This window comes from Mustela putorius, unplaced genomic scaffold, assembly GCF_011764305.1.
Source record: "Mustela putorius furo isolate JIRA1106 unplaced genomic scaffold, ASM1176430v1.1 tig00000129_pilon_pilon_pilon, whole genome shotgun sequence".
Classification (NCBI taxonomy): Eukaryota; Metazoa; Chordata; class Mammalia; order Carnivora; family Mustelidae; genus Mustela; species Mustela putorius.
Window position 1 is genome coordinate 645,155 of NW_025421290.1, and position 17,684 is coordinate 662,838.

Genomic DNA, 17,684 nt, shown 5'->3' on the forward strand with positions numbered 1-17,684 from the left:
AGTAACCAAAAAAATATCAATTGAAGCCAGTATGTCATTGCTGCATCATCAATGCCTATGGCCTAGAGATATCATTAAGAACAAATGTCTATGCAAGCATGTCTAACATCAGCACACAAAAGGTCATTCCTCAAGGGGTCATTCAACAAACATCATCCCTTTGCAATCACGTGGCATTCAAAGAGGGGAAAAAATTGCTTACATTTTCTAAAACTACTCAGAAATCCTCATTTCATATTTCAAGGACTTCTACACTGTCATAATATACCATTTATACTTAACAATAATTCCTAAATGAGTTTCTTTCAAAATACCTATTCTCTATACTGTTTTTTAAACAAAGATTCTTCCTGGTTGTGATTAATTTAAAGGTGAACCCACATAGTATAGCTGTTAAGAGCAAAATGAAGTTCAGTAATTGGCCTCCCTGTGTTTGAAGTGTTTTTCTGTTATATATCGCTTCTGATGTCTTGAGCAAATCATTTAACCTCTCTGTACCTCAGTTTCTTCACATGTGAACTTTGAGTATAATAAAAGTAAAATTTTTCATGTAGTTTTTCTAAGCAAGCATTAATACAAAATGCTTAATACCATGTTTAACACATAATAAGCATTTAATATCAGTTGGTAGTTGTTACTATTAAGCAAAAATTGCCTTTGGCTCTTTGAAACTTGTTGTCCTTCATCATTTATCTGCCTAATAAAAGAATGTACATTCTGTGCAGCCTGTGAGGACATAAGGTCTTTTTCATCTCTGTGATGCTAAAAGAACTTTCAGGATCCATGGAAGCCAGCAAGGGTGCAGTGTTGATTAGCAGTCAGATAGAATCCTCTTAGGCCCCTGGGTCATCCCAACATCTGCATCTGCAATGAAACAACACTGACATCTAGTGATCAGAAAGATAAATGACAGGGTTGGGCAAACAGCAAATATAATAAAAGTTTTTTGTCTTGGCCCAATGAGTTTTCCTATTATTTTAGGGAAAATGAGTTAAATCCTAGGTGGGTTTGGGCATAGCCTCTTTACATTCTTCTGGTTGCATAAAAAGTGTTCTGAAAAACTGAAATCCACACTATCCATCACATCGACTTTTATACTTTCATTTTAATCAATTTGTTTACCTTAAAAATCAGAAAAAGAGAAAAATATAAAAATATATTTAAGAGAAATATTAATATATGTTCATTTTACTTTCAAATCACATATAAAAATAGATCAAATTAATGCAAATTAATTCAACATAACAATAGTCAAAAATATATTAATGGGCCTTCATTATAGATTAATTTGTGAATGCATTTTGTACAATTTTATAGTGAAGATCAAAGCAAATACCATTGTGTTAAATAAAACATAGCCAATCAACAATTTTTCTGTTTCCTTTCTATGTTTCTATAACAAAGAGGACAGGGGAAAGTAGTACTTCAGGAAAGGATTTGCACATCTATTTCAGGAAAGGGTTTGCACATCAATTATAAAATAAGCTTTAAAGAGAATTTCTTACAAATAAGTTAGAAGAGTAGTCACAGGAAATCCATCATTATTGGTCTATATTTACGGATATAATCCTGATATTGGTCTATATTGAAGTATCATTTTCCCTTGTGGCACTTGGTTAAACCTTCGCAAGAAAGCCTGAAGATTTAATTCAGCAGCAGGACCTCAGATATGCTCATTGGAAATGCTAATAGAACAATGAAATCAGGAGAGCCAAACGGAGTGATCTCCTGAGCCAGCTGAACCATCAGTTCATCATCATCATTGCTAATAGCATCTACCAGTTGTAGAACATTTATTGTGTCTCATACTCTGCTAGGTTCTTCTAATTCATAATTGTTCATTTATTGAATAAATAGACTGTCTAGGGTGCTGCCAGATCAGGTAACAACACGGATGAGTCACAACAGACACAATCCCTGTCCTTACTGAGACTATAAACCACTGGAAATAGAGCAATAATCACACACTTATGGGCTGTGTTATGGGCTGAATTGTGATCCCCCCAAACCTCGTATCTTGAAACCCTACTCCCAGTATCTCAGAAAGTTACTGTTATTTGGAAACAGGGCCTTAAAGAGGTAAGTAAACTAAAATGAGACCATTAAGATGGACCTCAATCCAATCTGACTAGTGTCTTTATAAGAGGAGGAAATGCAGACGCACTGACACTAGGGATGAACACAGAGAGAAAAGACCATGTGAGGATTCAGTGAGCAAGTGGCCACCTGCAAAATGAGAGAGAGACCTAAAGAGAAGCCAAACCTGCTGACACCTTGATCTTACACTTCTAGCCTCGAGAATTGTGACTTCTATTGCTTACGCAAGCCAGACATGGTATTTTGTCAGGGCAGCTCTAGCAAACTAACACACCCTGATCTCAGACTTGAGCCTCTGGAACTAGAAGAACTGAGAAATTTCTGTTGTTTATAAGCCACCCAGTCTATGGCACTTTGTTCTAACAGCCCAAACTGATGCAAATAGGAGGTAATTAAGTATAGAGAAGGTTATAAGGGTGGAGCCTCCATGACAGGATTAGTATCCTTATAAAAAGATACCTCAGAGCTTCCTCTCTACATCATATGAAGATACAGTGGGAAGGCAGCCATCTGCAAGCCAGGAGGAGGGTCCTTGCCAACAAGCAAATCTGACTGCACTGCGATCTTGGACTTCCCAGCTTCCAAAACTGAAAAATAAGTGTTGTTTAAGCCAACCAGACTACAGTATTTTGTTATAGCATCCTGAGCTAAGATGGGGGCGGGGAGGCAGGCATCATTATTTGGTTTGGTTTGGTATGGTTTAGTGGGAGATACAGAAATATGTTTTAAAGCTGGTAAGAATCACACCATCTCTGAAAGACAGACATTTCGGTTCACGTATGATAAATCAGGCCCCACGGATTAGAAAGATTGATAAATCAGGACCCCAAGGATTAAAAAGATTAAGTGATTAGTCTTAAATTATAGAGCTAATAAGCAGTTGAACCAAATCCCAAAGCCAGGCCTATCTATTCTATCCACTTTGCCATGCTGCCTTTCAGTTAATATTTATTGTTCACCAAGTACATGCAAGACCAGAAGACATAAGTCAAATCTAATTAGAGTTGGGAAAAGACTCAGTAAATAAAATGTTGATATTACTCTAAAGGAACAGTATCTGTTCTCATCTATTATATCCAGAAAGACCTCTTCTTGCCCTTAGTATTGCCAACTCTGTATAATGACAACATGAAAATTCAGAGCTGCCTAGAGCAACCAGGACTTGGGAGACGGGATGAAGAAATGAGAGAGTAGGAAAGAGGGACCAAAGTCTTGATCTGAGCCTTGGTTTTAGTTATGTCATTCTTAGAGAATGGTGGGGAAGGGAATCACTAACTTATGTAATGTCACTATTACTGCTATAGTTCTGATGGTATCATTTCATCTCATTCCTAACTCTGGTCTCTTCCTTATGAAGATTGTTAATAGACACAATTAAAAGATATTCTCAATGAAACACACTATCGTTGTAAGGTTTGCACACCTTAACTACCACTTAAATTCCAGTAAGAAATAGCCCCTCAAGAATCCCAAGCACACACCTTGTTTAAGACCCTAACACCACTGGGTATTTGCTCTGTAGTTTTTGTACTTCCCCAGGGAGTATTTTAAAAAGAAGAAGAGCTGGAGATGTTCTATTGCAGTGACTTTCAACCTTAGCTGCATACTGGAATCACCTGAAAAGCTTTAAAAATATGGCTTTTAAAAACACTGATGCCTGGGTCCTACCCCCCAGAGATTCTGATTCCATAGGCCTCAGATACGATCTATGTATTGGAATTTAAAAATTTTTCCAAGTTATTCAAATGTGTAACCACAGGCCACTAAGAGCCATATAAGGGGTCTCTGGGAGAGTTTTTGCCTGCAAGGAACAGTAAGGATTCACTTCGGGGCAGATATCATGCTGGATGCTATGACACAGATAAATAAGACAAGATTACTATCCTCAAGGGGTACCCTTCCTCACAGAAGGGTCTTGATAAATCAGGACCCCAAGGATTAAAAAGATTAATTTAATTAATTAATTAAAAGATTACTATCCTCAAGGGGTACCCTTCCTCACAGAAGGGTCAGATGTAAAACAATTACAATATCCTTAAAAGTTTTGCGATAGAGGTATAACCCAGACACCAACCACACTTCTAACTTAAAGGATTCCATTTGTTAATTTTCAAGATATTCAGAATACACAATTTTTTAAAAAAGATATTCAGAATATATTCACAACAGGTGAATTTTTCTCCAGGACCTTCAGAGTTGTAGTTATCTGTACTCTGCTGCCACTAAGAGCCAGTAGAAACGCTCCAACATAGTCTGCTCTTAAAGTAGATGCTCCCTTTCCTCCTGAGACCCAGCAGGAAACAGGGAACAGCAAAACTCGCTGTGGGATATGCTATTCTTTGGCTATTACAAACATCCTCCCTGCCTACCATTATCATTTCTCCCCTCTGCACAAGCATAACATCATTTTGTGCTCAGGTAAATATCAAAGAAGTCATGCTTCCTCCTGCTGGTCCAAAAGTTGAATCATGATCATATTGAAACTGTCAAAGTAATGTCTTTCCACTTGTGATAGTTCTTTCCCACCCTCCTTTGAAACTTGAGGTAGCCGTGTGACACATTTTGGGCCAACAGAACGGAAGGGGAAGTCTGAGAGTGGGCTTCTGGAAAGATTTCTACATGACAGGGGATGGTTTGGGCCCTATTCTTCTTTTTTATGTATTAAAAGCAAATGTAATGTCTGGAACTAAGGCCGACATCTTAAGACCATGCAGAAACATGCACAAGCACAAAAAACCAACATGCTAAGAATAGTAGGTAGAAAAGGTTAAAGAACCTGAGTCCTCCTATATGACCTTACTGAGCATCTGCTCCAGCCCAGAACAGAATTTACCCAGACTGTTTACCCTATGCAAAAAATAAATCGTTTGTTTAAGCTACTCTTAATTGGGTTTTCTGCTACTATGAAAATCATAATTAATTAATACACAGTTACTGTTTCCTTGCCACTTTGTCTTTTTGGCCTCCAAAACATTAGATAGTAATGTAATTATGAAGTTCTTCACTGAAGGGAAGTTCAGAAGAAATATACAGTGCAGAATAGACAAAACTGCCATTTTAAGACTTTCCCAAGGATCACTTAAGTGAGGCATCTCAAGATGTTGGCTATCATCCTTTACAAGGAAGATAATCATCTCGCAGCTCCCTCTGCTTCTGATCAGGCCCACTGCCCTAAAGTCCATTGCCTTCTTATGGGGGGATTGCACTGTTAAACTAAAGAACTACATTTCCCAGGATCCCCTTCCCTGTATGGTTCTAAGGTAGGTTGGAGAAAAGAAGAACTTACATGATATTTGGAAGGCAGAAGTAAAACAGTGACCATCACTCTTTGGAGGTCATTGTTGACAAATATGGAAATGGAAACATGCAAAAGTAATGAGCTAGTTACATTTCATCCTCACTCTCCCCTGTTCTGGGTCAACTCTTCTTCTCAAATGCTGACCTTGTTAACCCCAACCCCCAATCTCCAGATAATTGGCTGATCCACCAGAGGCAAGAGCCACAAAGAGGCAAAAGCTTGCCACAGATCTTCCCCTTTACAGCCCCTCTTTGGTGGCGAGATAAGATGAGCCGGTCATTCATTTCTTTTCTGATCCTACAGCTTTCAGATGAGTTGGTCATTCATTTCTTTTCTGATCCTGCAACTTTCCTTCCAGATCATCACTTGCACACCTCCTCAACTGTATAGTCTAATTCCTATAATAATTCCATTATTTCATAACCTTCATAGTGCCTCTGCTCCTCTAGCTGATATGGCTGTCCATCCACTACCTATTTTACACATAAAGAGGCTATTCTCAGTTTCTTCCTCCCATCAGGTGGTGAACAGTCCCATTCTATTACAGTTCTTTTGAAGGACCCCAGGTCAGAACTATAGTATAGCCTATAAGTTTTAACCTTCTTTTTATAACCAGCTTATGCTAACTAAGAAACTGTGGCCAGCTGACCATAGATAAGGGAGTCAGCAAGCAGCATAACAGGATAACGAATAGCAAAAATCTGTGTTTAACCCAGCTGTTTCTGGCTTCTGTATAATAATGCTTCTAATGCTTTGCTAAGAAATGAAAAATTGCTTAAACCCTCGTTCGCTGTGTAATCAAATAAAGTTATACCCTTCCCCTGTTAAGAATTTCCCCTACTACTAAGTAAAATTGATAAGGGTTGCCTCCCGTACCAAGGCCGGAGACGTACGGTTCAGCACGTACGCTAGCTGGAGACGTGCGGTTCAGCACGTATACAGATAAAGGTTAGAAACGTGCAATTCAACACGTACCCTCTACTGTACACTACCTGAACGGTGACTGGCCAGAATGTATGGTTGGTTTTAAAGGATTGGCTACCTATGTGTAGGCCTTCCTGTAATGCTTTGAAATTACTGGCTAGAAAAGTGAGGGCTCTGATGTAATGGACTGTAAAATTCTATATTAAGGGACTCCCGAAACAGATCGGGGCTCTCAGGCACTGACCCATCCCTCGCGGATTTCGTGGTCAAGTGTCCCTGGGAGTCCGAGCATGCCCGAATAAAATCCTCTTGCTTATTGCATCCAGTGGTCTGTGAGTGCGTCCTTGGGTACGGGTCCTCTAGGGTCTTTCACTTTAGCTAAAGTAAACAGTATCTCCCCCTCCCCCAATCCCAGTTCCAGTTTCCCTCCTGCAATAGTAGCAAGCCTGCTGATTCCATTACTAAGGGACCAATTAAGTAAGCACTTTTCTCAGCAACAAACATTAGCTTTCCTTGGAGATAAATAATTCTCTATGTACAATAAAAAACCCTTTCTCCAATAGTAGGGCTCTGGCCTACCATGAAGAAATAACAGACAACTCATTTTCGTTCAGAACACCATAGTTCTTTTCACCTGGGTTGAGACCAAGCAGAGAGAGCCACAGAGCTGCACCCTGTCTCCCTGGTAAAGGTCCCGGTCCAGGTTGTATCCTTTTGAGTTACAGTCTCTCTGTAAGATTGGGAAAGGTTGAGGAGGTGCAGTTTTTTGGCAATCCTCCTACCATACAGTGTGAAGTGGAGAACTGAAAAACACCAAAGATAAAGTAATCAGTGTAGCCAGAGGGATCTGGAAAAGGTTTCACATAGGAGGTTACACTTTAGCTGGGGCCTAAGACAAGTAGAACTTCTATTGTTAGAGAAGTTAGAGAAATGTTTCATAGTATCCCTCACTATCTGACTCTATCCATTCCTGAGTCAACATATCAAGAGTTAGAATGAGAAGGGGACACAGCTTCAATTCCTATTTCAGGAAAACTAAAAAACTTCAGCATCCCATTGCAAGGAAAGAAGAGGAAGAAAAGTTTTCATAACAGTTCAGTAAAATATCAACCTTGGTTTTTCACACAATATTTCTAGTCAGATTTTTAATGCTATAATCCAATGGGTCATTACCCATAAACATTTTGGTAAAATCATAAATGTTGGCATAGAAACTTCACAACCATTTTTATAAAAGAGATAAGAATTGTCATTTAGACCTTTTTTTCTCAAATTTCAAAGCTGCCAAAAAATAGATACACATTGACCTCCTAGAATAAAAAAATAACATCAAAAGCAATCTAGGGACGCCTGGGTGGCTCAGTTGGTTAAGCAGCTGCCTTCGGCTCAGGCCATGATCCCAGCGTCCTGGGATCGAGTCCCACATCGGGCTCCTTGCTCGGCGGGGAGCCTGCTTCTCCCTCTGCCTCTGCCTGCCATTCTGACTGCCTGTGCTTGCTCTCTGCCCCCCTCTCTCTCTGATAAATAAATAAAATCTTTAAAAAAAAAAAAAAGCAATCTATTTCTCCATAGTCTGATTTCAAAAGAAACAGTAATTGTTTAAAAATTAAGACTTAAATTTAGGTTTCCTTAAAGACAGGTGGCAATTTAACATGTAAAATAAAATTAAGCAATAAAATTAACTTTCACCCCAGTGAATTTTTCTTGAGCTGCTGAAATACTGCCATGAAAGATTAAATCTTTGGTAAACTTCTGAGAGCAAGATTGTTCAAATAACATTCAGGTTAAAATGGGCAAATAAATGTGCTTACCAATTGAGTAGGATGAGACGAGTGGATAGAAAGGGGTGAACTGGAGCTTGGGAAAGTCATTTAAATATAGCCAATATAAATCTCAGTCAACAAATTCACATGTGAAAAAAATCACTTCTATTTACCATAGACCAATATAATTTCTGGCCAGCAGAAACTTGAGGTATTCTTGGGGCTCCCACAACACTCTCAAGGTTAAGCCAACGCTTTATAGTCTTAATTAACAGTGGTACAGTGGAAGACTGTTCTGGCCATTGGTCATCTCCTCAAACAGGTCATGCCTGTGAGCGGGCCTTCATGGTCTACTCCAAATTCAGCAGCCCCCTACAGCTTCGTTTGCCACAAATGGGACATGAAAGTCTACTGAGGCTGGAAAACCAGCACTTGATGTTGCCTCCCTGCTCACACAACATCCCCTCTGTATTCTGGTTTTTTGTTTTTGGGTTTTTTTGGGGGGGGGTGTTTTGTTTTTTGTTTTGTTTTTTAGAGAGAGAAAGGAGGCATGCACATGAGTGGGGGAGGGACAGAGAGAATCTTAAGAAAGCACTACACCCAGCACAGAGTCTGACAAAAACTTCATCTCACAACACTGAGATCATGACCTAAGCTGAAATCAAGAGCTGGATACTTAGCCAACTGAGCCACCAGGCGCCCCCTGACTACATCTTTGAAATATAGCCAAGAATAGTACATTCTAGAAGCAGTGCTCAAAGATCTCTTTCTTTTTAGTTTCAGGTGTCCCCATGCTCCCTCCAGCTTCTCCAGGACACCCTGCCTCTTCCCTCAAACCCTATCACCCCTCCTTTTTAATAAAACACTTTGGTGGCTGCTATGGTCTAACTGATATGGCTGAGTTATGTTAAAAACTAATGCTCAGTGTGATGGTACCAAAAAGTGGGGACTTTGGGACTTGATTAAGTCCCGAGGGTGGAAGCTTCATGAATAGGACTGTGCTCTCAAAAAGAGACTCCACAGAGCTCCCTAGCCACTTCTACCATGTGATGTTACAGCAAAAAGACAGCCACCTAGGAAGTAGGCTTTCACCAGACACCCAATCTGCCAACACCATGATCTCAGACTTCCCAGCTTCCAGAACTGTGAGAAATATCTGTTGTTTATAAGGCACTCAGTCTATAGCAGTCTGAAGAGACAAAGACAATAACTGATTAAACCCAGAGCCTAAATCATTACCTAAAATAGTCTCCTTCTTAGGAGCCTATAGTCCTTCAACCTTCACTCCCTTATTTTTTTTTCACAGCACATTTTTGAAATCAGATATTTGTATTTCTAATTGTATAGCTCTCCCTATACATTTCTCCTCATACATCTCTTTTCATTTGCATGAAATGCAAACTAGTACCTAGAACAATGCCTGACATGTGGTAGATACTCAAAGAGTTGTTGAATAAATGATGAACATACAATTTGGCCACCAAACAATGAGTTTTCCAGTCCTCACAAGCAGAGAGAGTTAATCATCAAACCCTCCCAGGAGAGTTTATTTATTTCATATCCATCTAGTACACTGAATAAAAGGAAAACAAAAACACTGAAGTTTCCAAGTCTAAAACAATCTGAATGTTCTTATTTTGCCATATAGGTTTTTAAGTTACATGATTATTATGCTGCCTTGCATCTCCATGAAGCACCCATATTGTCCTGAAGTTAATTTGTTCTAGGCCTAAGGACCTACAGTTTTCTCCCCACACAGGGCAGTGGGAGAAACGTGAAACCTGAGAGGAAGAAAAGATGAGGGCACAAAGGACTCCTGATCTTGCTGTTTATGCTCCACTTCTGTTGTATTTCAGTCATTAAAATATATCATGGGGTTCTGGGAAATTGCATGAAAAATCCTTTTTATTCAGAACAGTGAAAACTAGTCAATTAAAGGAAGAAAATACATAGGAATTAAATAAAAATATAATCGGTAAGTGGGAAAGAAATCATTGAAAGGAAGATGCCTGTTAAAAATACATTCTCTCAAAAAAAAAAAAAAAGAAATCTCATTAGTTTACTTTTGTCCAGACTATAAAAGGAAAAAGTAGAAATCTACTACACAAAATAGTCAGATGCCATGTCTCTTTATCACTGTGTGATTGCACTTATAAGGCATTCATCAGTCTTGTTGACTCAAGTTATTACATTCTAATATAAGATTAGCTAAATTGTTGGAACACAGATGCACACTCAGGAGAGCATGCATTTTAAAATCCAATTTTATATTTAATGTCTTGAGAAGTTTTACTATGGTTTGAAATCCATCCTGAAAGAGCATATTAGAATATTCATATTTTATGTGACAAAACTAACGGGTTCACCATTTATTCCTAACTAAAATTGAATTGCCTAAGAATTGCAGTAACTATCACCTTCTAAAAAGCTTATCTCATGTCTCACAGTTTAATTGGACTGTTTTCTGAGAGCCTTTCCTTTTCAATTTCATGAAGACCATAAATGCTCATATTATTGTTCTTTTGTTCTTTTTCCTCAGAACTTTATTCATTTTAATTTTTAGTTATAATGGCCAAAAATGGCCCTGTTTTCCCTTCTAACCCAAAGTTCAAGTGAACTGCAACTATGGAACTATTGGCATCTTTCCATCTATAATTGCATGGGTAAGATAAGAATAAGCTTAATAAGAAACGTAACAAGTGAGCCATTTATATTTGCAAGTGTTCAAAATCATGAAGAAGCAAAACAAATGTCAGTGTACAAATGAATGCTTCTTCAGTTATGTACCTGGAACTAGACCAGTTACCAAAAAATCAAATATCAGAATGACAAAAGTCTATTTAGCCACACCAAACTCTCAGTTCTAAGTGTTCTAACCAGAGACAGCCCAGAGATAGCCAGAGATAGATAACTGGATAGCAAATGAGCTACTCAATAAAATTTGCTATAAAGCAAGCTTATATGATGATGAATATTTTGGGGGACATTTAAAAACTAAAATCGGGGCACATGGGTGGCTCAGTCAGTTCAGTAACTGCCTTCAGCTCAGGTCATGATCCCAGGGTCCTAGAATTGAGCCCCACATCAGGCTTCTTGCTCAGTGGGGAGCTTGCTTCTCCCTCTCCCTCTGTTGCCCTACCCCCAGCTTGGGCTCTCTCTCTTTCACTCCCATCTCAAATAAATAAATAAGATAGTTTTAAATACATACATACACACATACTAAAATAGGATTATAATGGAAAAAATCATCCCTAAATACTTGACAACTTATGGATAGCACCATATCAGGCACTATGGTAATACAAAAATTTTAAAGCTTGGCTTAAAATATAACTATAGTACAAATGTAAAAGCACAAAAAACATTTTTAGTCTTTTATTATAAAAATATATGTCATAGAGAGGGGAATCCAAGCAGCCCATCACAACACCTTCTAGATACACATATAGCCATAAATATTATTCTAATTACACACACACACACACATTAATTAACAGCAACTATCTCTGGGTGGTGGAATAGTGAGTAAATTTTTATTTTCTTTTTCATACCTTTACAGATTTACAAGGTTTCTATAATAACTGAACATTGCTTTGGTGATTACATACATAAAGGTATATTTAAGTCATCTTAACTCTCTAAATGGCATCTACCTAATCCAGCATACTTACACTCCAAGTACCAAGGAGATGCTCCATATGTATTAAATACTAAACCTAGGGTATTAAGAATGTAATCCTGTCACAGCCACTTGGGAAATGTAATTCATCCCTTGCCGTGTTTATTACTCTCATGAGAATCAGAAGCTCCCCACCCCATCCTGCCCCCTTATAAGAAACACACACACACACATACACACACACACCAAAATACTGGCAAATAAATTCTCCACTTCTTTACACTTACATGTTACAGAGAACTTCAGAAGACAATGTCTGAGACTGAAAGTCTTTATTAGATATTTTTAGGTAAAATACCCTGCCATCCCTCCAAATGTCACTATGGAGAATGACCATCAGTCAATCAAGGACCAGATTAGGTTCTTTGGAAGTATAAACACTGATGAGATTAAACACATCATATATAATTTTTCAAATGACACAGAAACTAATTACATATACACGAAAATTAAAATAGCCTTTTTAAAAAAATTTTTTTAAAGATTTATTTGACAGACAGAGATCACAAGTAGGCAGAGAGGCAGGCAGAGAGAGAGGGGGAAGCAGGTTCCCTGCTGAGCAGAGAGCCTGATGAGGGGCTCGATCTCAGGACCCTTAGACCATGACCTGAGCTGAAGGCAGAGGCTTAACCCACTGAGCCACCCAGGTGCCCCTAAAATAGCCTTTTTAAAAGATTTTATTTATTTATTTTGATGAGAGAGATACAGTGAGAGAGGGAACACAAGCAGGGGGAGTAGGAAAAGGAGAAGCTGGCTTCCCACTGAGTAGGGAGCCCCATGACAGAGCCTAGGATTATGACCCGAGCCAAAGGCATATGCTTAATGACTGGGCCACCCATGTGCCCCTAAATAGCTGATGTTTAAAAGTTCTCCTTGCAAAGCTCAGGTTCAGAATCTCTTTACTATATTAGAAGCAGATTGTTCTTTGCTGATACTCTAAGCATGTCCACCCTCTATTGCCTAAGCCAGCCATGCATCTAAAGAGCAGCCAGTTCTGCCTTCACACTCAGTTCTGCAATAAAATACTTCAAAAATCAGGAAATTGAATTACCAACACATTCTCTATTTGTATAAATTTCTCACCTCACAAAGTCAAGGTTTCCAGATTAATAAAAACACAATTTGTTAATTCTTCTTTTTTTGAAGCATTCAAAGCCCTATCTATGAGTTCAGATACCAAATCCTTTATCACTCTTCTTTCTACCCCTTATGGAAGCATTACACAGTGGCTGTACCAACTTACATTCCCCCCAATATTGCATAAGGGTTCATTTTTCTCCACATCTTCACCAACATTTGTTGCTTCTTGTCTTTTTTTTTTTAATTATTTTTTAATTTTTATTGTGTTATGTTAGTACCATATGATACATCATTAGTTTTCGATGTAGTGTTCCAAGATTCATTGTTTACATATAACACCCAGTGCTCCTTACAATACATGCCCTCCTTAATACCCTTCTTAATACCCTTAATACAGGCTCGCCCATTCCGCTACCCACCTCCCCTCAGATTGTTTCTCAGAGTCCATAGTCTCTCATGATTCATCTCCCCCTCTGATTCCCGCCCTCCACTTTTCCTTTCCTTCTCCTAATGTCCTCCATGTTATTCCTTATATTCCATTAGTAAGTGAAACCATATGATAATGGACTTTCTCTGCTTGACTTATTTCACTCAGCATAATCTCCTCCAGTCACATCCATGTTGATGCAAAAGTTGGGTATTCAACCTTTCTGATGGCTGAGTAATATCCCATTGTATACATGGACCACATCTTCTTTATCTATTTGTCTATCGAAAGGCATCTTGGCCCTTTCCACAGTTTGGTTATTGTGGACATTGCTGCTATTAATTATTTTTTAATTCCAGTATAATTAACACACAGTGCTAGGTTCAGATGTGCAATACAGTGATTCAACAATTCTACACATTATTCAGGGCTCATCACAGTAAGTGTACTCTTAATCCCCTTCACCTATGTCACCCATTTTCTTCCCCATCTCCCTTCTGGTAACTACCAGTTTGTTCTCTATATTTAAGAGTGTGCGGTTTTTTTCCTCCTTTCTTCTTTGTTCATTTGTTTTGTTTCTTAAATTCCACATGCAGGAAATCATATGGTATTTGTCTTTATCTGAGTTCAAAAAGATAAATGCACCACTATGTTTACTGTAGCATTATTTACAACAACCAAGATATGGAAACAACCCCAAGAATGGGTAAAGAAGAAGTGTGTATGTGTATATATATACACATACACGTGTGTGTGTGTGTGTGTGTGTGTGTATACACACACACTCACATATACATAATGTAATTCTACTCAACTGTTTAAAAAAATGAAAGAAATATTGCCATTTGCAACATGGATGGATCTGGAGAGTATAATGTTAAGTGTTTCCCTTACTTTTTATTTTAACCATCCTAACATGTGAAGTGATATCTCATTGTGGTTTTGATTTGCATTTCCCTGATCATTAGTGATGTTGAGCATCTTTTCATGAGTCTATTGGCCTGAGAAAGACAAATATCATATTATTCCACTCATAAATGGAATCTAAAAAAGTGAATAAACGAAAAGCATAATCGGAACTAAAAATATAAAGAATTGATGGTTTCCAAAGGGAAAAGGGGTGAAGAGCTGGGCTAAATGGATGAAGGGGAGTGAGAGATCCATGCCTCTTCTTATGGAATGAGTAAGTCATGGGAATAAAAGGGAGAGCATAAAGAATACAATCAATGATATTGTAATAGGGATTTAAAAGGACAGATGGTAGCTACAGGTGTGGTGAACATTGCATAATGTATAAACCTGTCAAAGCACCAAGTTGTATACCTGAAACTAATGTAAGATTGTGTATCACCTATACTCAAATAAAAATTAAAAAATAAAGTGTTCTTCTATTCACAAAGCAAGCTAAATGAAAGACTAAATTGAATAGAATAATTATAATAATTTACCCCAATCTAGCTAGAAACACATAAATATTATCAAAATATGTAAGTATATGTGTGTGTCTTTATACATTTTAACACTTCAAGACTTTATTTTTAATTAAGAGAGATGCTACCAATAGAGCTTATATGTTCCAGGAAGCGGAGTCTTGGTCAATGCTCAGAAGCAAAACCAAACTGAATTCAGCTTGTTAAGTAATCAATTGTCAGCAGCTTGAGGTGGGTTTGTGTTATGCACAGTGTTTAAGTATAGGCGATTATAAATTCACAAGAGCTAACATCTAAAGAGAAGGAAAAAGCTTTCAATGCTAATATTTCAGTTTACTTGATAATAAAGAAAAAAGGAAAAGAAAGTTTATTTGTAATCTGAAAAAAAAAAAACAAACAAACAAAAGTGAATACATTTCTACCATTACTCTTTTATAGTAGAGCAACCAAAGAATTCAGAACCAAAGGGCTCAGGAATTCAAGAGTCCACTAGGTAGAAGAAAGTATTGGGTCTATGGGTACTGGCCTCCCTTCCATTTGAGCTGGGTGTTTGTTACAATTACGAGTTACAATTAATATGTCATTAATAAGACCCACTTCAGGCCCCAGGTCATCCAGAGAGCGTTCCCACCTGTCATTTTCATTGCCCCCCTTCTTATGAGGCAGAACTGCCAGACAGTTTCTACTTAAGAGATCTTCAAGCCATGCCTCCAAAAAGAAGTGACAGGTAATTGCCTCTAACCTAATTCTCTTTCATCAACAAATGGGTTTCAAAATGTAATTTAGGCCTTTCTTTTCATTTTAATTCAACAAAACAAAAATGCATCAGTACAACATAGATGCTATTTTATTCAGCCTTCATTCATGTGTTTCTATCATTATTACCAGATTGAGTCCATAAAGAAGGCTGACTTTACACTTAGGTAAAATCCAGGATTGCCACCTGGTATAATGTGAGGTGTATGCTAAATCTCCCAATATTTTAAAATTACTCCTCTTGACATGAGGGCTAGAAATTTCCACCCTTTAAAAATTGCTGAATTCAGGAGCTTCATTGGAATACCCTATAATTACTTAGTTGCTAAATCCCAAGAATTATTCATTAAACAATATAAAGCCGGTCATCTATAAATATTTCTCATGTACAATAAAGGGTCTAAAATTTTCTGTTTGAGTAGGCAATTATACCATAATAGACTATCTCTCATTTTGTTACCTTATCAATAAATAGTTTAAAAACTAAAAGAATAGGGGTGCCTGGGTGGTTCTGTGGGTTAAGCCTCTGCATTCAGCTCAGGTCATGATCTTAGGATCAAGCGCCGCATCAGGCTCTCTGCTCAGCAAGGAGCCTGCTTCCCCCTCTCTCTCTGTCTGATTCTCCTCTCTCTCTGCCTGCCTCTCTGCCTACTTGTGATCTCTGTCTGTCAAATAAATAAATAAAATCTAAAATAAAACAAAACAAAAAACCTAAAAGAGCAAAAAAATTAACCAACCACTTATATTGAAATACCAAAACCAGAGCTGCAAAATTCAGTGGACTTTCTCTGTTCTCATCTTATTTGCTCTTCTAGAATTATTTCTCAGAAATAATCTATCTCTTCTCTTGGTTTCTATGAGTCCACTCTCCAGGTTTTCTCACTGATCATTTCTCCTCCATCTAATTCAGACTCTTCCTCCCCTATCTCTAAATTTTGAAGTGTCCAAGTGGTTACTCGTAAGCACTCTTCTCCATCTTCATTCTCTAAGTGATCTCATCAATTTTCACAGATTTATAGACTATTTGTGTGCTAGTGATTTCCAAAATTACATCTCTACATCAGATCTTTGTTTGTGAGCCCGACACTCAGATAAAAATAGCCCATTTGGAATCATTACTTGAGGGTCTTATGAACATCTCAGACTTAACATGTTAAAAATGGGATTCTTAAAAGGAGCAAGATGGCAGAGTAGTAGGAGACCTCTAAATATCGTCAGGTTCCAGGAATTCAGCTGGGTAGTTATCAAACCATTCTGAACAGCTACAGGAGAGAGAAGAGAAGAAGAGCAGCAATTCTAAGAACAGAAAATCAACCACTTTTTGGAAGGTAGGATGTTTGGAGCAGTGAATTCAAGGCACCACTCAGGAATAAAGACCACAGAGGGAGGGGCCGGCTCCCCACAATGAGAGAGGAGCAGAGAACAAAATCAGAACTTTTAGAAGTCTGCTCCACTGAAGGACGTCACTCCAGAGGGTAAACAGGGGGTGGAGCCATCACAGGGACAGTATTGTCTCAGGACCCTCGGGGACACAAAAGGACCCCCAGGAATCTGAGTGTGGCAGCACTCTCAGGTATGGGACCAGGGAAGCTGGCTACAGAGACAGAGCCAAGGAGTGCTCTTTCAGCTTGGGGTTACCTTAAACTGTGATCCACTGGCACAGTCATGCCACTGCTCTTTGGGCAGGGACCCAACAAACAGCAGATCCAGGGAGACTCACCTTCCTCCTCCGGGAAGAGCTGCACAAAAGCTTGCTGCAGGAGTCAGCTGGATTTGGAGACTCCAAACAGGGCTGTGCACCAGAGATAGACAGTCCTCAGTCACAGGCTGGGTGAGCACAGAGTGTGGCTAGAGACTAGGAAGACAGGAGTGACTGACTGCTTTTCTCTGTGAGCACACTGAGGAGTGGGGCCCTGAGCTCTCGGCTCCTACAGGGCTGGAGATTGGGAGGCTGCCATTTTCATTCCCGTCCTCCAAAGCTGTACAGAAAGCATTCAGGGAACAAAAGCTACCGAGACTGAAACTGAGCAGATTACTTAGCCTGGCCCCTGGTAATGGTGGTGCAATTCTGCCTGGGGCAAAGACATTTGCAGGGCAACAAGCCCCTCCCCCAGAAGATCAGTAAGAACATCCAGCCAAGACCAAGTTCACCAATCACTGAGAACTGCAGAACTCCAGAGCCAGGGGAAAGCAATAATAGAATTCATGGCTTTTTTCCCATGATCCTTTA

General features: G+C 38.7%; 1 long non-coding RNA gene across 2 annotated transcripts in view; it reads right to left on the reverse strand.

Moving 5' to 3' along the window:
• Positions 1-575: 575 nt before the first annotated feature.
• The window catches only part of LOC123388769, a 72,984-nt gene continuing 55,875 nt past the window's right edge, over positions 576-17,684 (reverse strand). For both annotated transcript variants that reach the window (XR_006603279.1, XR_006603281.1), the window contains exon 3: positions 576-864. This is a non-coding gene — a long non-coding RNA (uncharacterized LOC123388769). The remainder of the gene's footprint in view (positions 865-17,684) is intronic.